This window comes from Eriocheir sinensis, unplaced genomic scaffold (assembly GCF_024679095.1).
Source record: "Eriocheir sinensis breed Jianghai 21 unplaced genomic scaffold, ASM2467909v1 Scaffold27, whole genome shotgun sequence".
Taxonomy (NCBI): Eukaryota; Metazoa; Arthropoda; class Malacostraca; order Decapoda; family Varunidae; genus Eriocheir; species Eriocheir sinensis.
This window is the reverse complement of record NW_026111576.1, coordinates 1332631-1355387: the sequence shown is the minus strand read 5'-3', so window position 1 is coordinate 1355387 and position 22757 is coordinate 1332631. Positions and strand designations below refer to the sequence as shown.

Genomic DNA, 22757 nt, shown 5'->3' with positions numbered 1-22757 from the left:
GAATTTTACATAGTTAGTAGAGTTAGGTGAGAGATAAACAGCACAAATGTATTTAGTAGTAGAATGACAATGAAGTCTTAGCCAGATGGTGGAAAATTCTGAAGAGTCAAGGTCGTGGGCACGAGAGCAAGTGATGTCGTTGCGCACGTGGACGCAACATCCAGCTTTGGATTGAAATTTGAGATAGAGATAGTAGGAGGGAACAGAGTAGAGATTGCTGTCAGTAGATTCAGAAACCTTTGTTTCGGTGAGGAAGAGAAGGTGAGGTTTAGAGGAGGAGAGATGATGTTCCACAGAATGAAAATTAGAACGAAGACCGCGAATGTTGCAGAAATTTATAAGAAAAAGGCTCGAGGAGTTATCAAGACACCTCTCAGGTCGGCAACCAGAAAGGGAGTCCTCCCTGGGGGAATTTGTGCCCCCCCCCCCCCAGGCGGGGACTCCGAGGCATGGTTATTGAACGCCATTTTGAATTTTGAAATTTGGAAAAAAGTGTGTGTGTTGTGTGAATGTAGTGTGGTGTGGATAGAAGAGGATCCGTCTTTAGAGAGCATGCTGAACCACTCTCTGGTGTAGATGAGACAATAGGGAAACGGTTGGTAAGGTAATGGGAAGGGTCTTTGGAGGGCTTCAGCACCCTCCTCACTTCCCATGTATACCTCATCGGGAGTGGCTTGTGCCCGTTCGGTAGATGTCTTCCTACCTACTCCAACTGTGTATGGATAGCTTATTAAATGTGTGTGATGTGTGTGTGTGTGTGTGTGTGTGTGTGTGTGTGTAAGGCTTTCACTCCTTAGTTAATTTTTCATTCTATTTTATTTCCTCGCGTGTGCTTTAGCTTTCACAAAGTTGTTGTTGTTATTTTCCTTTTCCTTTGTTGTATTTTTGGGGACATAACATTTCGCTCACATTTTTCATGTGATTTATATGTTGCTTGCCTTTCTTTACCTTTTTTTGTGTTTAATTTCGTTTAGGATCATTCTTTGTGTTTGTATTATATTTGTTTCTCTCTTCTCCTTCCTCATATATGATTTTAGCTTTTTGGTGTTTATTTTTTTTCTTTCAACTTCTGGAACCTTTCGATTCTTTCCATGTTTTTTTTTCTTTTCTCCACTTCCTCCTTGCTTAGTGTTCGCCTCCTTGATGTTTTTTTTCTTATCTTTGTGCCCAGCGTCATTCTTTTTATTTACTTTTTTCAGTGTCAGGAGTCATTTTTCTTTACATCATCATGCCAGCATCTTTCACTTAATTTTTGTCTTTGGTCATATTCATCTTTATTTTATTCATTTCCTCCTTTACCTTTTTCCTGTACCAGCATCTGTCTGGAACTTTTTTATGAATTTGTTTTCGCTTTATTTTCTATATATCGACGTGGCAGCATCTTCCTCTAACTTTTTATGTGTTTACTTTGTTTACTCCCCTCTTTTTTTTTCTTCATAACCGTTTTATTTACACACCAACATCACTCTGCAGTAATTTATATGTGAGTGTTTTCATCTTTCGTCTTTTTCTCTCTTTTTTTTATGTAACAGCATCATTCAGTTACTTTTATGTATGTCATTATTTTTCATCTTAACTTTTTCTTTAACTTTCTGTAATTCGTTTTGCATGTGATTATTTTTCATCTCCGTTTTTCTTTATTACATTTTGCACTTTTTTTTTGTCTGTTTTCTTCAGTCTATTTATTTTCATTATCTTCATGTTCAGATTTCTATCTTCATTTTAACTCCTTTCCTTATTCAACTCGTATTTGTTTTCAGCGCCAGTTTCATCTTTTCTTTAGCTCATATCGACGCAGTGTTGGCAGTATTTCCTTTCTTTTTATTCGTCGCTTTGTATCCGATGGTGTGTTCGGCACCTCGTTCCCCAGCACAATAAGACAGCGAGAGGAATATGCATAATCGCAACGCCGAGCCCACTTTGCTCGTACAAATATATATTCCAGCAGAGCATTGCCTTGTTAGGGTGCCGGGGTGCCGCGTGCAGCCCCTTGTCGGCACACACACACACACACACACACACACACACACACACACACACACACACACCTGTACACGTGCCTCCAGGTGTCGCCTCTACCTGGGAGTGTTACTGGCACGGCCGCTGGAATATTATTGTGGCTGTACTGCGCCGTGACGGACGCGACACGACGTTAAGTGGCCGGCGAGGGAGAGCTTGAAATGTGATATATGATATGATAAGATGTGGAAAGGCTGCAAGAATATGTGATGAATGATAAGTGAGGTGGGAAGGCAATGGTGGGCGCGGCGATAGAACATGTACTATTGCAGGATTTGCGTAAGAGGAAGAGGAGTAGATGATAATAGTTAGTAGATAGGAGTAGATTGATAGATAAGAGTAAATGATAAGAGTAGGTGCGGCTGTACTGTAGAATGTACCTAAAAACTGGTGGAGTAATTGATATTGGTTGATAAGGCGGTAAAATAATCATAGATGCGCCAAGAGAACACGACTCGGTACTTTTCTTTTGCAGTAGAGGAGACAGATCAAGGGTAAAGAAATTAAACAAAAAATATTGACATACAAATCTGTGGAGTCTCCACTCTTGTTACCTTGTTTGTCCTAAAATCAGTTATACGCATGATGACCCGCCCAAGACGAAAAACTAAGTAAAGTTCAGAAAGCACGAAAAGAAGTAAAGGAAAAGAGGCAGCCTTGCAGACTTGAGCGCTCGGTCTTTTTAGTCTCCAAAGAAAATGCAGAGATAGAGAAAAAACTAAAAAATAAATAAATAAACGAAGATGAAAAAGAAACAGAAGATACGAGAAGAGTGGAGAGAAAATATGTATGCAAAGTTGAGCGCCTAGTCCTTTAACTCTTTTTACTGTCATCGAAGAAAATACAGATATACAGAAAATGCATAAAAACACAGATTAATAAAAACAAATATAAATTAATAAAATACAAAAGGCACAAAAAAGACGCAAAGGAGAGCATAGAGTTATACAGAGTTAAGCGCGCAGTCCTTCAAGTTTTTTTTTCTTGCTGTCAGCAAAGAATTTTAAAACTCCTCGCCGCCCAGCCTCGTCCAGACTGGCGGGACAGCTCGGAAAGGAGTCATTGGGCGGCGCCTGTCGCGGGGACGTTAGGTGGCCAGTTAGTGTTGAGGCGTGGTAGCCGCGGCAGGCTAACGCTGGCCAGCGAGGCGTTACCTGCCTGTTGTGATTCACCTGACTCATTTACCTGCCTTTTCTTACCTGCCCAACGTGTCTCATTTACTTACTTGTCATTCACCTGACTCATTTACCTGCTCTTTTTGAACTCTCTTTCCTGTCTCCTTTCCTGTCTCATGGTCTGCCCTTTTCTCTTCCCTACCTATCTAATTCACCTTTTTTTCATTTAAACATACAGGTATGTTTACACGCCCAAAGGTGCACTGCCGTGTGCTGCCTATGCTAAGGGCATAAATGTTTATACAAAAACACAATATACATATACACTGGGCAGTCTTATGTGTCCATTACAGTGTCAGCGGAGTGGGGAGTGTGCCTTTCCAGCGGTGGGCTACTGTCTCATTACCTGCCCGTTTCTAACTGCCTTACCTGTCTCCTTCCCGTCTTTTCTGCCTCACCTGCCTGATTACTTACCCTACCTCGCTGCCCTACCTGTCTTCTTCGCCTGTCTTATTACCTGCCCTTTTCATTGCCCTTTTCATTGCCTTACCTGTCTTCACATCTCATTTACCTGGCCTGGTGTCATATTTACCTGTAAGGACTAAAAACTTTTCCTATTACCTGTTTTCTTTCCCCTTTGTCCTCCTCTTTAACTGACCTTTTATTATAATTACCTGTAAGGGCCGATAATCAAGCTATGTTCTGTTTAAATAATATTAACCAAAGTTTTGTAGGGTAAAAGTAGGAATAAATTAGCAGGGATATACTAGATGCAAATAAATCATGGCCTCATTAAGCAAAATAGGCCGGCAACATTTATATGCAGGTAATTAATTAAATGAGTGAACTTATTTGCACAATTATTGTTTACGGAAATGTTAAAGTGTATGTGTCTCATTTAAGTTAACAAACCATTAAATAACACACTGGTCATCAAAGAACAGGTGAAGTAATTAGATGAGTACCTAATGAAGCGTGGCGTTAAGTACATTACTTCGGTTCGTCTAAAAATGTTAAAAATATAATGTAAGAAAATGTCACTGACAAACTGCTTTTATTATTGCAGTACTGCTCTTACGTTCCTTCCTGTAGTGTTTCTTTCTCCTTCGTGCGTTAGTGTAACACAGCAGGTAAGGATGATCACACAGGTAGGTGATTCAATAAGTTGAATTAACTGCAACATCAAGATGGACCTTGTAATGAAACAGAACACTAAATTTGTCACATATTAGAAATAAGTCGTAAATAAGTAAGGAATTACGAGACAGAAAACAACTCAGACAGGCAAGGAATTACAGGACAGAAAGCAGGCGAAGGGACGAATGACAGATGAATCATAGACCAGGTGACCTTAATTAATGATGCCTCTTCCTGAAAATGTAGCCTTAGATTTTGTTTGGCCGTAATCAAGTATGGGATCATAATCAAGGCAGCGAAATTATACATGATTGCAACTGGTGTCTTGTTATACCCGATGAGCCTTTCCCAGCCCTTTCCCTCCTCCACCTCCCCTCTCTTCCCATCCCTTCCCTTCATTTCCTTTCCTTTTCCTTCATATTCTTCCCTTCCCATCACTTCCTTAACTTTCCTTTACCTCCATTTACTTCCTTCTTTCTCTTCCTTCCCATCCCTTCCTTTCCTTTCCTTCCTTGCCCTCCATTTCCTTCCCTTCCCTTGCCTTGCCTTGCCTTGCCTTGCCTTGCCTTGCCTTGCCTTGCCTTGCCTTGCCTTGCCCTGCCCTGCCCTGCCTTGCCTTGCCTTGCCTTTCCTTCCCTTCCTTTCGTTCGCCTTGAAGTCTGAGACGGAATATCACCAGTGCTATCATCACTGCATCATTATCTCTTCAATTAACTCGCACTATTACTTTTTTTTCGATATCTTGATTTACCTGACGTTGTTGTCCTCACAGTACTGCTGATTCATAAGCGCCTGGGAGTATATTGGGCATCTTTATTTGTCATCTTGCATCACATGGCTTCGCTCTTATCACATTACTGCTGATTCATAAGCGCCTGGGAATAAAAGGTGAAGTATCATCAACGCCATCACCATCTTCATCTCTTGAAATATAGTGTGTCATTCTTTTATGTCGTCTTAAATTATTTGTCTTCGTTCTTATCACATTCCTACCATTTCATACTCGCCTGGGAGCGTGAGGCGAAATATCATCAATGCATCGTCCCTTTTTTAGTCAAACTGCGTTATTCTTTATTTGTATTCGGTTTCACTTCGTTCTTATCACACTGTTATTACACCCTATTCGCCTCGGAGTAATAGGCTAAATAGCATCAATGCATCGTCCCTTCTTTTGATTGAACTGCATCATTTGTGTTCATCTTTCTTTTTTTTCTTCGTTTCCATAATATTTTTGCTACTTTTTGTTAGCCTTGGAGTGTGAGGGAGAACATCGTCACGGCATGAGGCCACAACGAGGGCGAGATTAAGAGTCCTCGGCCTCTTCACCTCCTCACATCGGGAGCGAGAACGAGAGCCCACCCGTCCTCCTCCACCTCCAGTCTTCGCCCTCCACCTCGCGTCACAAACTTCAGGCTGACACACTGCAGTCACTTCGAGAGCGAGATCAAGAGCCCACGTCCCCTCCACCTCCTCATCCTCTTCCTCTTAACTTCTTCTCCGCGGCACTGGCTTGAGGGCAACACACTCAGGCCGCGCCAAAGAGGAAGACCGACACGCCAGCCATGCCAAGCCTCGCCCTCTCACGCCGCGCGGTGAGGGTGAGGGTCAGGATAACTTAATGCAGACCTCACTCGCGTCGGTCGTCACTGTTCCGTCAGCAGGCAAATCAAGGCCGTAAGGAGCGTGTTCAACCATTAGACGCTCGGGGCCTGCCATTACCCCGCCCGACGCCGCCTCTCTGGGACCTACATCACGGCGAGGGCCACTCAGCGCCTCCTCGAGGGCCTGGCGAGCCGTCGCGATGCCGGAGCGTGTCTGGGAACGGCCTGTGAAGAGTGGAGAATGGCTTGTGGGAGGGTGGAGTAGGGGAGTTAGAGGGGTATGGGGGGATGTTTGGGTGTTTGGGTGGGTGGGTGGTATTTGGATTGGTCAAGGATGTTTGGGGGATGGATGTGATGGTGGTGGTGGTGGTGGTGGTGGTGTGTGTGTATGTGTATGTGTGTGTGTGTGTGTGTGTGTGTGTGTGTGTGTGTGTGTGTGTGTGTGTGTTCGGATCACCTCGTAAGGGTTTGGGTGCAGCTTAAGACATTAAGGTGACAGCAAGACTCCTCTAGACTTTGGCCGTAAAAACTGAAGACTGCAAGCGCGATTTTTTTCGTGTGAGTGTACTCTACATGAGCTCATAAAAGAATACAAACCATAAACACCGGGAAAGCAACAGTTACCAGCGGAACGAAGCGAATTTACAAATTGGAGACGCGGGAGTTCGTTTTTCGGCTCGACAAATGGCGGCAAACTCATGAAACATTTACCAACTTACAACGAGTTTAGAGAAAGAATAAGGCGGACCGGCCAGTTGGGGGGGGGGGGGGTACCTTTCATTTATCATCTGCCCAAACAGTTTCCTGTCAGCCCTTAGGACCACTTCCTTGGTTTTGCTCCGGTTGATTGTCTTCTTTCTAATGTCAGAAAAAGTTTTCAATTTCTTCTTTGGTAATCTGTCGTGGAACTGTATAGCTGGGGCATTTGCTTCCAGTCTATCTTGCTTGAAAGTTTGGTATGCCTCTTCACCTATCCTGTAGGCATTCAGAAGGTCCTTTACAACGTCTGCTGGTACTGCGACAGCTGTTGATAGACTGACAAGCTCTTCATTGACAAAATTAAAAGGATTCAACCAGTTGCTTTCCATCAAGTGAACAAGAGACTGTACATCAGCCTCATCTCTCCTGATTCTTGACTGCTGAAGATCTGGATGCCTTAGGGCTGATTCATGCTGACCTACCATGTCTCTTAGTTGTCTCAGGTATTTACTGCGGTATTCGGAGGTTAGATAGTATCGAGCAACAGCACCACCTTTGAGGCTGAAACCTCGTGTGCCCCCTGATGTCTGAGTATCTTTGTTGATGGTCTCTTCAATTGTCTGGTCTACTGGGATCTTTCCAAATGGATTTTGTTTGCCAATTTGTACTGAAAAGCCACCTGCCATGAAGTGTGTATGCACTTCTGGGTGTTCCATTGGTAGCCGAGTCATGGATGCATAATAGTTTCACCTAAAACTTGAATGAAAGATAATCACTTCGTTTCCTATTGGAAAAATATAAATGTGCAGTTTTCTGCGATTTTCAAATATTTTCCACGTACAGTACACTCTTGTAAGGCTTATTATGTAAATTATATCAAGATATGCATTTCTGTGACTATACAGTTATTTTTGTTTTTAGCCTTTTAGATCACAATATATAACATCTGAAGATTAAAAAGAGTATCATTTAAAAGAAAAATTATCACTCTACAATCTCATCTCTATTGTATTTTATCGAATTTTTTTTGTTTTGAAGTTATTAAATGAAATAGCTTAAGAAACGCAATTTTTTTCGATTTTGATGTAAGTGTGCCTTCAACCTACGGCTTCATTTTCTCATAAACTATGACAGATACAGCAAAACTTTATAGAGACACAATTGTGTAGAATTCAATTTACTAAATTCTTGATCCCTATATCTTTATGCGTACTAGGCACCGTTTCTTTATAAAAACGAAAAATATGAAAAAAATACTCTATGAAAGTGGGTTTTTCGCAAAAAATAAACAGGAAAGCTACCAAACTGGAAAGGCTATCATACATTTATTTACTTATAATGACCCAATAAACACTTTAGTACCGGTTAGGTTTGGTCACCTCAGATGGTACCGCTTTCGAGTCTGGCCCAAGTCCTTGGGCCAGGACCCTCAAATTCACGAATCGGTACCATCCGGGGTGACCAAATCTTATTGGTATTTTTCACTTGCTACATGTCTCTAGTTTATGTTCTGGTATGATAGCCCTGTCAATCTGGTAGCTTAATCGAGGTTATCACGCCTCGAAGGTGGCGACCCCTTTGGTCCAGTAATATTTTACAAAAAATTGCTGGTTGATGTAAAGCAAAGCTACAATCTTTATAATTGGCAGAAAGATATCTCAAAGGGTATAGATTAAAGACATAAAATGTTCCTACCTCTGAGGGTGGCGCTTTTCCTTTTTAAGGCACATGACCCTCCTTAGAAAGGGGTTTCAAAATTTTGTTCTCATATTTGTTCATTTTATCCGAAATGGTACATTGTATGAAAAAGCTATAGGAAGAAAAAATAAGGAAATTAAATTCAGCACAAAATCATATCTATGCATTTTTTATCAAGCTCTTACAGTTTTAGTGCAAAATAAAAGCAAAGTTTGACGACCCGCGTTTCATGAAAATATAAGATAATTACATTTCACAGCCAGAGTTTGTTCAATAACAACAAAAGTACTAAGTTCTTTATAAATACCACAAAATGAATTTGTATAAAGATTATATTCCTCTTTCTAATGGTGCACTATTCCTACTTGGTATCATCTAATAAATGTTATATTTTTCGTATTAATTTCTCAAACACAGATGGGGTGCTTTGTAGAAAACTGCTAATTATCTTGATAATGTTTCTTAATGGAAATATGAGTTTTGTATACCTACATTCAAAAGTTCATGGACGTTGGTATATGTTTCCACAAGTCACAGACAAGCCACAGGTGGCACCTTACATCATTCCACAACTTTGAGATGGTAACTTCTACTTAATCCATGCACTTTTGCAGGTTTATGTGGACAAATGTCTGACGAACTTTTGATTGTGGGTGTTCATTCATAGTGAATCTGCATTATGGTGACTTCTGATTTCACTTAATCAACATCGTCGTCTTCGATATCAGAGTCTGTTATCTCTGCCTCTGGTTCTTCACTGGCCTGGTTGTTACAGCTTTGGAGTCTACACATGTCTGTACACTTTAAGCCATTGGTGAGGCAGGTGCATGTAGGTAGTTTGCAGGAACGCATACACTTGCAAGAGAGCAACTGTAGTACGGCGTCTGGTGCAGGAGAACTACCCAACCACAGTCATTGGGATGTGGAACGGAGGGCTGGGGCTCCAGACATCTCCTCCAGATGGCAGCTTGATAGTTTGCACAGGTGAGTGCATATATAGGCAGTCCTCACAAGGGGGGAGATTACTGGATTCAACTTCTCCACGTCTGGCGCAAAAGAGTTGGTAACGAAGAATGTTCACACTGGTTGTATGAGTAGATGGTAAGTACATGTGGCATGTGATATCCTGCAGCATCTGAAAGAGTTCCACAGATAGCTCTCACGAACGCCCAAGCTCGCTGAAGGCTTCCTGGTATTTCTTGGTAGACTGCATCTGTTTCAAAGTTGTCACCTTCCCTCTGCCAGCAAATGCACTGACTGTATCACAGCCTGTGAATGCGTGCATGCCCATCAATGCATCACAGACACTGTCTCCCAGTGCATGACTTAGCTTGGTGATATCAAGGTATCTTGTCCTGTTCTTTGTTCCACATTTCTGATACATGTGGCACTGGATGTTGCTCCTGACCCCTAGGCACAGAACTGTGACATCTGTATCCTCAGCAGTGATGACTACAGACTTGTAGCCTAATTGTGCTGCATGTAGAGCATGCAAGAGCAGACGTGTGTCAGCTTCTTCCTGTGAGGATTTCAGCTCTGCCACCTCTTCCCACTTGTCTTTGGTGAGCTTGAAGCAGAGTTGTTCACAAGTAACATACATTACCTTTTCTTCAAGTTTATTTCACCAAGAACTTGATCAAGCTGGCTTTGTTAGAGGGGCTACAGAGCAACTTTTTCCATTGCTGAATAATTTGTCCAGCGGAAATGTTCCTGAACTGGGGTCCTGTGGATGCTCCTCTGTTGGCTCGTTCTACATCTTTGATAGAAGTCTCCTTATAAACATCAAAGATGACATCAATTCGATGACTCTGGGAACCTTCATGAAGAACATGGGTCAGAATTGAGTCTGCCAGCTGCGAAAAGGTCTTGTTATCCCCCTTCAATTTGTGGATCATGCTCATCCCATCAATGAGAGTTGCTGAACGCTCTCCAATGACTTCTGCTGGGCATACCTTGTTCTCCAGCTCTCTTGCCAAAGTAGCTTTGTTGGTTTTTCGAAGTGATCCATCAGCATTAGCGAGTGCCCAGGGCAAAGGCCCGAGGGGGTGAGACAATACCTCTCTCATTTGTAGCTGTCTGCTTTCTGCAGCAAGGAAATTCGTCCGACTCGTGTAGTAAAGATTTAAGAACATGTATTTGAGAGACAAGAGTTTGAGATTTAGAACAAAACGAGATGCTTTTGCTCAGACCAACTCGCGTGATGATTTATGGGCATCCCTTGAGGAACTTCGGAGGATAAGAGGGGGCAAGGGTGGGCACATAGGGTGGGCGAGTTTCGATATGTAGGGTGGCACGGGAGGGTAACGGTGGGTACCTAGGGTGGGTAGACAGGGTAGGGCAGGGTGTGCGAGGGTGGGTACAAGGACTGGGCATGTGGGGGTCATAGGTAGGCAATGGTAGATAAGGAAAGAACAGAGTGGGCATTGAAAGTTAAACAGGGTGGGCAGGGTAGGCTATGGTGGGCAAGGATGGGGAAAGGAGGGCGGTAACTTCCGTCCTGCATCAAGTCGTAAATCTGAGAACTTGTAAGAAACGCAGAAGCATGTGTTTGGGTACTCCAGAAGAGGAAGACGTGAGAAAACTGCCTTGAGCTTTCGGGTTAAAGAGGAGGTGCAAGAGACTCAAGTGTTGCCACTGGATTAGACTAGAGTCCCTTGATAGAGAGAGTACCAACAACCTAAGATTTGGACCCCATTATTGGCCCTGGTATTCCCCGCGCTTTTCAAACGCTCGCACAAGCGCTCTTGTATTTCTGTTTCACAGCCATACGGGTCGTTCACTGAAACTGAGCACACTTGTTTCAGACCTGCACACCCTCCGCTAACAGCCAGCAGGGAGCCAGCAGCCAACGAGCTCTGGGAAAATAAAAAAAAGAGACAGTTTGTGTCTACATCAACAGGGATCGCCAACCCACCATTACGCCCTTATACTCTACCATAATTTGGTCACCAGCCGTTGCAAAGTGCCGTAAGAAGGTGACAGGAGATTATTATTAGCCTTACGATCAGCCACTGTCTCAGTATAGGCACTCAGTAACCCACGCAGCCTGTGATATAGGCGCGTCACAGCGGGCTGCTGACGACCTTGAGAGGCGGCAGCGCTCAGAGAGTACTGAGATACTTCAAACAAGTATGGGTGCTTCTCTTTGAGTGTTGCTGCTGTGATGGATGGATTTAACATTCTTGTCGCTGTAAAACATTATCGGCAGCAGTTGGGGAAGTCTTTCTATCACCTACATATCCCTTCCTCGCGTGACCCTTGCCTGCAGGGAGGGACGCTGCCTCCTGAAAGTCGTAAACTCTGCCATGATATACTTGTCATAGGCCACGTGGCAGCAAGGCATTGGTACATTAAAAAGTAGCCGAATTCGCTTCCAAAATAAGTAAAATTATGTTTTTAATACCTCAGTTCAAAGTCGGCGCGGTGCTCGAGGGGCCAATAATGGCGCCCAGCAGCCTTATACATAGGGCCGCCTGTGTCGGTACTGTCTCTATCAAGGGACTCTAGATTAGACAGTGTGTGTGTTTGTGTGTGTGTGTGTGTGTGTGTGTGTGTGTGTGTGTGTGTGTGTGTACCCGGGTACTGAGTTTGAACTGAGATTATACAAAACAAGGGAAGGGAACAGAATGGAAAGGAAGGGAAGGGAAGAGAAGGGAAGATGAGGAGTGGGGAGGACTGGGAATACCTCGTCAGGTGTAACAATAAACTATTTGCTATCCAGGAAAAGAATGTTCCAGTTTAAGCTAACATCATACGGTGCAGTGACAGTATTCCTTCTCACACTCGAAGGGGAACAAGAAGTGGTGACAAAATGAAAGCGAAGTAAGAAAAATACAATATGAAGAAAGAATGGTCCAGTTCAGTCAAAGAGGTAACGGCGCAGTGACACTATTCCTTCACGTCCGACACCTTGGAGTAACAATGTGATTATCGTAAACACTGACTCCTCTGCTGTAAAAAAAAAAATGTAAACTCAGCAAGGTCTCGGCACACGCAGAACACCGATTTAGTTCAACACACAAGCCGTTCAGGAGGAGTTTATGAGGTGTGTTTGCCGCTTAACAGGCTGATGAGTCCCCAGTTGGCGCACGCGTGACCCGAGAAACTTGAATGAAAATTGAAGCCTGTTCTTATTGAGCCTGAGAAAAGTTTGAATGTCTTTAGAATATCAATGATTTCCGATTCAGCGTACATGACCTCTCTTTTGGCCACTCTTCTCTGCTTCCTATTATAGGAGCAGTACTAACGAGCATTTTTGTTTTTGTTTTATTTATTTTATTCTATTTTATTTATTTTTATTTGTTTCATCAATTTTATTTTCTTTATTTTATTTACTGTTAAAAAATGTCAGTTTTCATAATGTTCCTTTTTTTGTTGTTGTTGCTGAGAACGTAACTCACGTACAGGTGTTTTATTAAGCCATAACTTCATGCTTCTTCAACCTGTTGGTGTCTAAGACGAGCACATCCCCACCTATCTAACCCCACCATTTAGGAGTTACTAAGTCAACTCCCTTACTTTGCTTGTTTTTTTTGTTTTTTTTTATATTAACACAACCCTACTTGTCAAACCTGATCCATACAGGTGGATTATTATCTCAAACTCTCACTTTTATTTTTCATGTTTTTTGCTCAGTTGAACCCAACCACACCTCTGTAGCCTCTTGTATACAGGTGTGTAGTCAAGTCAAACTACATATGTTTGTTACCTGCTTGTTGCCTTAATTAATAACATAACCAACACAGCTCCATCCATTCAGGTGTGATATTACATAAGACCACCCCACACACACACACAAACACACACTTGTTTTGCCTGCACTTAAATTCATTGCTAATAAAAAAAACACCACATGTTGAACCTTATCCGTGATTATCTCTTTCAGGTGTTTGTGTTATTAACTAAGAACTCCCCACTTCCTTTATGACCACTTAACATTGTTGTCACGCAGAAAATAGCTTCCTGGCCTGTCCCATCTCATCCATGAGTAACCCATCCAGGTGTCCTGGTGAAAGCCAGCAGAACCTCGCATGTATTGTAGGATCCAAACACCACCTTCACCCACTATCACCGCCACCACCGCCACCACGCCCAGAGATTTTCAACGCATTAACATTCAGTCTTCACTTCCTGTGCCTACCAACTGTTTAATTGTCCGAAAACATCACCTGGCGCCGGGACGAGAACTGTGGCCGTGTTTGCTTTAAGAGGGACAGATGAGTAGAAGGAAGAGGAGGAGGACGAGGAGGAGGAGCAGGCGTATACTCATAAATAATTCGGCCTTAGCAACGGGAACAGAGGAACGCAAAGAGGCGGTGAAACATTAAGGGAACATCACCACTTAATTCCCGCCCAAAGTGTTGCGTTGGTGTGTTGCGACTCGTGTGTGTTGCGGTGAAGTACAGCCTACGTCACTAACCACTGACACCACCACTAACACTTCCCCTTTGGCTGCTACTTTCTTCCTCCTTTTTAATCCAACCTTGTTCTCTCTCCCTTCCTCTCTCCTTCCCTTACTCTTATCATCTTTCCTCCTCTTTCTTCCTCTTATCCTCCACTGTATGTCCTGCCTTACCTCTCCCTATCCCTCTCCGCTTTCCTCCTCTCTTCCCCTCTCCTCAACATAAGAACATAAGAACATAAGAACGCAGGAGTCTACAAGAGGTACTACATAAGGTTTACAGTTTACGAGAGCGAGACGCACGAAATCAGAGACAGCCACACCGCTGCAGGGCGCGGGGCGGCAGAGCACCGCTCGCCTGCCCGTCACCCGTCTTCTCTCCCTTCTCCGCGTTGTTCGCCCGTTTTATTTGCTTGTAGTTCGTCCGGAAGGGTGTGGGCTCCGGTTGATGACTTGATGAAAGTCATCATTTGCTGATCCTAGTGTCAGTTCATCACAGCTTCCCACGGCCAAAAGCACGACGTGTTGTTAAACATCCTGTTGTGCGACACCGACCGGGTGTCGCCACACGTACAGTCATACATACACATGTACATTATAATATACACATTTCATCGCTCGGTTCTCTAAAAGTCGCGACCTCGCGACTCACCCGACCTTTAAGAGCAGTGTACCTACCCATGTTACAGTCGCACAATGTGTACTAGTTAAACGAGGTCCTGTTATGGTTGCATTAAAAAAAAAATATATATATATATACAAGTCAGAGCCCGCCTAACGATACAACATCGGGAAATGCCAATGATAATAAAAATAATCATAGAAGTAACAAGAAATGGGCAAAGTACATACAGGGCGAGGTAAACTTGGCAAGAGTCGTGGACATGGAAGCTCAGTACTATTCCGAGAAAACAAAATAATAGCTCTAAAAATTATTTACATGATACATCCTAGAAAAATTAAATTGACTAAACTGTCATTAGGATACATGGTAATGGAGCTATTTGGAATAGTAAAAAGAAAAAGGAACAATCCTTGAAGAAGATCTGCTACACACTGAATCTTCGATTCACACCTTGACACAAAACTGTCGCAGAGAAACACTCATCCGTTGCGTGACAATTAATTGCCAGTGTCGTTACCCTCGGCACGCCTTTGAGACGGGTGGGGTTTACAACAATAGATAAGGTTGTGTGAAAAGAAGTAATGTTATCCGTAGAGTCTCCTAATAGTTACAATGTGATAACAAGGACAAGTCTGGAGAACCTTAGAAGCATCGGCAGTCAGCACCACTAACTCCTAATACTCCGTTTTACAGGTCTACAGTACTATAAAAGAAAATCCTGTCACCAAGTTGTGAAATCACTGTTGTAATAAATCTCACTGAAATATATAATTCCAGCATAATTGATTAAAGTAATTCCAGCATTAATAAGCATCAAATGAAAAAGACAAATTTCCACCTATCACTCGATCGTAACGAACGTGGATGACTGACATCTGTGACGCCAAAAATAATTCCCGTAACGGGTAACAGTGGTATGTCAAGTAAGGGTAAGTAAGACTTGTCTGCTTACTTCCAAAGCTTACAGATACTCACATGCTGGTTACGATAAAAGTTAGGGACAGCATCTGCTCCAGTTAAGTCTGTCAGTGCAGAGAAAAAGTATGTTTTAAGCAGAAGCACATGAGGTTCAAGGTTAAATTGTACCTACCCTATGTTAGTCTACACCCTCGGTTATTACAGCTCCAATTAAATTAAGAAGACTGACTGCCTTGCATCAACTCAGCAATAAAAGAAAATAGTGGGTTAGAGTGAAATGTATTACTCAAGCACTCCCCTTCTCGCATGAAAAAGATGCAGGCAAAAGCTTAGGAACCAAACATAAATTAGTAGATGCGAGGATGCAGGTTATAGTCGTGTGGTGGAAAGATACACAAAGCAGCGTCAGGATGAACCTCAAGCCGGCGCTAGTCTTTGGAGACGATCACTATGCACCATTCTGTGCGAAAAAAAAAAGATCGTAAAGCTCAAATTTCCAACCACCTATTTATCTGACTATTTCTGCCTAAACCACGGGTAAAAGAACACACCAAGGAATTTTTGATTACCGCTGGTGACACCCAAAAAGGTTTAGGTCAGGGTCGCGAGGGCCCCCCTCCCCGACGAACGTGTCGACGCAAACGAAGCTTCAAAAAGGACCCAAAATTACTTTAAATGTCATAAAAGTTGGCTGATAAAACCGTGTAGGTTTCCAGTGGGGCTGTAGTCAAGGGATACTGCACTCCTTCGAAAAGGAACTTTAAGGACAATCATGTACACAATGAACTCTAGTAATAATCCAGCATTAGCTACATAAATGGTTTCTCCATCTGTCTAGTTTCCCTGTTTAAAACACGAGATCAAATCAGTAGATAGCCTATAGGCGTCCACTGGCCTATTAAAAAGGCCACTCGTTTGCACGGTGTCCACAGCAAAATATACACCCTTTATGAGGCTGTGTTGCCCATCTTCCCCAAATGTTTCAAGAAAAAGTGACCGAAACGCATCATGATCCTTCCGTCCTGTGAACGCGCTCCTGTTTATGAGGGCCGGCGTTCCCGTTCCCGGGACTGACCTTCGAGCGGCTGAAAGATATTTTATCTCCTGGATTTGACACGAATGAAATGTCCATGACAATCTCACTTTGAAACAAAAAGTCCCTGGGTGAACATTCTGCCTCCCTTGCTACCATGCGAAAGGCCTAACTGCTGTTGCTGTTAGCGGGTGATTAGGGGCAGAAGCCATTGTGGGATTAGTAAGGTAAGTAAATACCTCTTGGTTGCACATGCAGCGTAGGAGGAGCAAGCACCCTTTGAAGACTGCTACACTCCTTGCATGAGAACAGTTACCGTTATCCTTGACGGCACTGTTCTTTCTCTCTACCAACCCCTCATAGTCCTCGGGTCAGGTGTCTCTGCCATTAAAAAGTTACTAGTAAAATGAGGAGTAAAATGGTAAAAGAAAAAAAATATTGCTGCAAAAATAAGTAAAGTAATAATCATTCACCGCTAAGTATGTGCTCACTCCTCCCCGATGCTTTTAAAATGCTTATCACTTATCTTGATATTATTATTTCTTCTTGTTCTATTTGATCTATCAATTGTAAAGTAATCTTCCGCATTAATATCACTGAATCCTTTAAACATATTAAACAACTATATTAGATCACCTCGCATTCTTCGTTTTGATAGGCTGAATAAATTTACTTCTTTAAGCCTTTGTTCAAAAGATAAATTTCTTAATATAGGAATCATTTTTGTTATTCTCCGTTCAACCCATTCTAACTTTTCTACGTCTTTTCTGTAATTGGGAGACCAAAACTATACACAGTACTCTAGACGGGGTCGAACCAGCGAATCATAGTTTTAATATTACTATTTTTCCGATTTATTATTAAAGACTCGTCCGATGAGGCCAACCAATTTGTTCGCGGTTTTAACTTAATATAGTGATTCCAAGATCTTTTTCTTTACTTACTGCAGAAAGTTGTCGGCCATTCATTACGTACTGTACGCGATTGTTATTGTTTCCGATGTGTAACACTTTACATTTGTCAACGTTAAATTTCATTTGGCCCAATGTGCAAGTCGATCTAAATCTGACTGTAATGCTTCTTCGTCGAGTGTCGTAGTTACCTTACTAGCGATTTTTGTGTCATCAACATATTTTGATACTTTGCATGTGAGCCCATCATCGATATCATTAACAAAAATTAAGAAGAGCATGGGGCCAAGCACTGATCCTTGAGGTACGCCGCTTCTGACATCGAGTCAGTTAGATGAAACACCGTTTAGATTTTAAACGGTGTAGTTCTAAACTTTAGAACTACTCTCTGTCTCCGCTCAGAGAGCCAGTCTACAAGCCAATTGTGAATGTTACCCGAGATACCGTGCGCCAATAGTTTACTGAGCAACCGTTTGTGGGGGACTCTATCAAATGCCTTTCGAAAATCCAGATAAATGATATCTACTGATCTGCCTTCATCGAACACCTCAAAAATAAAATGAAAAAAATTAAGTAAGTTAGTCAAACACGAACGTTTACTACGGAAGCCATGTTACGAATTATTTGTTATAATATTTTCTTCGAAGAATTTCACCATATTGTCGCGAATGATAGTCTCCATTAACTTACAAACAATAGATGTCAGGCTAATTGGTCGATAGTTTCTTGGATGAGACTTGTACCCCTTTTTGAAAATTGGTGTGACATTTGCTAGTTTCCAATCCGACGAAACTTTTCCAGCTGTTAAAGATTTTTTGAAAAAGATAGAGAGCGGTTTACAAATTTGATGTATGATTCCTTTTATAATTCTAGGTGTAATTTTGTCTGGACCAGGAGCTTTGCTTACTTCAATCTTTTCAATTGTGCATTAAATGTCATTTTTTACGATGAGCACGCCATTCAAAATCTTTTCGGTCCTTCTAACCTCCGGCAGTTGAGGTGATGAACAATCTTCGTCGGTAAATACGGATGCGAAAAAATTATTTAGGATTGTAGCCATTTCATTTTCATCGTTCGTGTGGTTACCATTGTCATTACCAAGCGGTCCGATACTACAAGTGAGTGATTTTTTATTATTTACATAGCTAAAAAATTCTTTAGGATTAGATTTACTTGTTTCCGTTATATATTCGTCAAGATTTTTCTTGCTACGTTCTATTAATTTCTTGGTTTCGCGGCGAATTCTGTCCAACTCTATTTTCTCAGCCTCACTCTGGATTGATATAAATCTACTGTATACGCGTTTTTTTTAGAGAGAGGCTATTTTGAATTTCGTTATTCCACCATTTGGGTTTCTTCTAAAAAGATGAACATCAGTTACGATATTGTGGTGAAGGCCTCCCACGATTTATCAATATCTGTTTCCGTCGAAATTATAGTCCAGTCAATGTTTTTAGAATTGATCGGAGTCTTACGAAATTCGCTCTCTGATAATCAGGCACCTTTTCTTTACTATGAGTTACCTGACTTTCTTTCATCTAGAACTACGTAGAACTAAAAACTGGACCAACATTTACTTCGTTGATTAGATCAGCTGTCGCTGAAATGATAAGGTCAAGTATATCATTTTCCCAAGTCGGCTATTGAACGTGTTGATGTAAATCACTCTCTAATAAATATGTGTACAGGTCGAGCCCTGTATGAGAATTCAACGGTTCGCCCATCTTTTCACTGGCAAGTAAGTCCCCACAATTACTGTCTCGCAACTGCTACTTGTTTCTAATATTAATTCACTTAACGCGTGGTCGATATCAAGAGTCTGCCCTGGCGGTCAATAGATTAGTCCAACTACTATTTTACGAGACTTAAATTTCAATGAGAATCATGTCCACATTGGTTATAACATCTGTTTTCACGAATACTGAATGGAGAGAGTTGTGGATATATAACATAACGCCCACACCCTGTCTGTTCTCTCTTTCATGACTAAAAGTCGTATAACCCGGTAATCTATATTCCGCAATGAAATCTCTATTTGAAGTGTCTATCCAAGATTCTGTGATTCCGATAATGTGATAACGATTTGTAGCTGCTAGTGCTTTTAAGTCTTCAAATTTGTCACGTAGGCTACGAGCGTTTATATAGCAAGTTTTAATGTGATTCGAGTCGGGAGTTGCGAGGGCTGAGTGTTCCCTCACGGTGGAGCTGCTGGTGTTCTCACCTTGGTGTTGTTGTTTTTTTACTTTCAAAGAGCCACTTGGTCACAGAGCAGCCTCCCGAAACGGGCTGCTCCAACAGGATTTAAGTGGATGCCATCGGCAAGGAACAAGTCCGAATCGTAGTAAAAATTGTTCCAGAAGTTAACGAACTGGACGTTTTCTTGTGGGCAAAGGGACTGAAGTCTGTTGTTCGTGCTGAAGGGGTTACTGTAAAAGCAAGGTTCGGCACCGACCCTCGGGAGAATTCCTGAGATTATGATGTTACTGGCATCCGTTTTTCGTTTATACTGCTTGATCATGCGGCTGTATTTTTCAAGCAGTTCCTCAGAACGGGTTGTCCTTATGTCATTTGTGCCCGCGTGAATGACAAAGAGGGTGTTTCGGTCGGCATTACTCGTGACATCATCGCACGCTGCGGTGATGTCGTCCAGTCTGGCACCTGGATAGCAGTAACGTTTTCTGCGGCCGTTTGATGAACGATCACAGAACTCAACCAGCTAGCCACGCACCATGGAGTCCCCAACTAGGCGAGTCTCAAACTCATCCTCCATGGTGTCTGTCAGCACCTGCAACCTATTGAAGGTAGTGGGGGTCAGTAAATGTTTGATTGCCTGCTTCGGTTTGGCTCCATTCCTTACAGGTTGGAACCCGTCATCCTGTGAAGCAGGAAGAGAACCGTTATGTGGGGCAGGCTGGGAGTTGGCCTGTAAGGCAGGCTGGGAGTTAGCCTGTCGCAGGCTGGGAGTTTGCTTGTGAGGCGGGCTGGGAGTTTGCCTGTGAGGCAGGCTGGGAGTTAGCCTGTGAGGCAGGTTGGGGGTTAGTCTGTGAGGCAGGTTGGGGGTTAGTCTGTGAGGCAAACTGGGGGTTAGCCTGTGAGGCAGGCTGGGAGTTAGCCTGTGAGGCAGGCTGGGAGTTAGCCTGTGAGGCAGGCTGGGGGTTAGTCTGTGAGGCAGACTGGGGGTTAGCCTGTGAGGCAGGCTGGGAGTTAACCTATGAGGCAGGTAACTCGTCCTCCCGTGAAGCAGGATGGTCGTTTAGAGGGGGCACAGTCTCTATGGAGGGCCTCTCCACCATCGATGATGGAGTCACTGCCACATTGCTGGCAACAAATTCCTGAAGGGCTTCAAATATCTTTTCAAGAGCATGGTGTTTATTTTTTACACTCGGTCACAGCATGCGTAAGTCTTAATCTTTGAACACAGAGGCGACAAATTCTACTCAGCTGGAAGTACTGAGCTGCAAATCGTCCGGAACAGACGTCACAATTACGGAGTGTCGAAGGCATTGTAAAAAGATTAAGCAGGTTCACAATTCGGGCAAATATCAAAAAGCGCTTTCGAAATTACTTAAAGTGTGACCGTATACTGAAATGGATAAAGAATGTGCATGGAAGTTAGATACTGCTGTGTTAGATGCCTCCAATACTGGTAGTTCGTTCCCACAGTGTCTTGAAAACGCCTCAAAGATGAATCGCTTTTCCTGAGCCTCGGTCACGAGAGATCTTTCACCAGCGCTTTTCAGCTATGGTTCTCTTAGTTTTGTCCCATAGAACGGGGTCGGAGTAGTCACCCAGAGCAAAGGTGGCAAGGGAGGAGAGGAACCAGCAACTCGTTCCCACTTTCCGAATCGTCTAACACAGCTCTGCGACCCTTTCGAGGCCTGGCCAGTGGCACCTGTCACCAGGTGTTCTCCATTCACTCTAGAGAGTATCAGACGCCCTTCCAGAAAGAGCAAAAAGCTGAAATATTCCTTGACTATAAGAAAACCCCTCAGAAACTCCACCTAGAAGCCAGGAGGTATAAATTAATAAGCCCCACGGAAGACATCTCTTTCAGGAGAAAAGAACAAGAACCAGCTGCTATGCAGAATAGGGATGGGACGAGGATCTCACACCGACAGCTGGTTCCCAGGGAAGCTTTTCAGTGTAGAGGTCGCCACATTCCTCTACACCACAGGCCTAAATAATTAGGCACGGTCCAGCTAACTAGGACCCTGGAACTCCAGCCATTGTCTCATAAAGAGATCCTCTGCCTGCAGTCCAATCCACCACTGCTGCTGCCTAGAGGCGTCACCATGACCCTGGCACGGGAGACAGATCGGGTATTACACCTTGTCCAAGGGTGACCTGAGATTATGCAAGGTAGGGGCATCTAGTTTCCTGAGCTGAAAACACTTCACCCGCATATCGGGAAAAGGGAGGAAGAGGGGGAGGAGGAGGAGGAATTACTAAGGGGATACAAGCGTTGTGGTTAGAGAAATAAGGAAAAAGAAAGTAAAAAATAACATAAGAAATGTGACACGATGAAAGGGATACACGGAAAATGGGTAAAAAGAGAATAAAAATCAATGTAGAAACGTACAGGAAAAAAATAAAGATGAAAGTCAGAGAGAGAGAGAGATTAAGTTTTATTTCAACGCGAAAAGAACGGAGCAAGGAGAAAGGTGGTAGGAAGAAGAAGAGGGAGGGAAGAGGGAGAGACAGAAAAATGATGTGGAGAGAATGGCGAGATGGCAAAAGTTCGTAGGAGAGAGAGAGGAGGAGAAAGGAGGGAAAGACGAGGCGAAAAATACGAGCTCGCTGACACAGATGAAGGGGAAAACACAAGGACTCTGACACTGGCGGAGGGAAGTGATAAAGGTGAATGAAAGGTAACAATGTTACTTACTAAAGGAATACCATCAAAAATATACGATAAAATATCATTAATAATTGTAGTAGTGGCAATAATAATAATAATAATAATAATAATAATAATAATAATAATAATAATAATAATAATAATAATAATAATAATAATCCTGCCAAGTGTTTGTATATTGTTTAGTTAACTTAGATTTAGTTTTCCAGCACAGAATAACGTTTTGAAATCGCTTTATTATTCGACAGCAGATTAAAAAACAATGAAAGATGAAAAGAAGCGATCCTCATAATCCCACGCTAAACTACAGCTAAGAAAGACAACCCAAGAACATAAGGTAGTTGCTGTAGAACATAATATTATAAAACGCAAATCTTGGCTCCAACAACAATTAAAAAACAACCTGTGACTGAGGAAGAAAGATGAAGAAAAAATAATTGTTAGCAGAGCGTGGTTTCGATCCACGGACCTCTGGGTTATGGGCCCAGCACGCTTCCACTGCGCCACTCTGCTGATGTTTCGTTCAGAGGACCTTAAGCCTACGTCTCCCGCGCTCTCTCTCTCTCTCTCTCTCTCTCTCTCTCTCTCTCTCTCTCTCTCTCTCTCTCTCTCTCTCTCTCTCTCTCTCTCTCTCTCTCTCTCTCTCTCTCTCTCTCTCTCTCTCTCTCTCTCTCTCTCTCTCTCTCTCTCTCTCTCTCTCTCTCTCTCTCTCTCTCTCTCTCTCTCTCTCTCTCTCTCTCTC

At 42.7% G+C, this 22757-nt stretch overlaps 1 non-coding gene across 1 annotated transcript; it reads right to left on the bottom strand.

Annotated features, from left to right (window-relative positions):
- Window positions 1-22456: 22456 nt before the first annotated feature.
- On the bottom strand, window positions 22457-22528 carry Trnam-cau (transfer RNA methionine (anticodon CAU)). Its single transcript has one exon. It is a non-coding gene; the product is annotated as a tRNA-Met (tRNA).
- Window positions 22529-22757: the final 229 nt, after the last annotated feature.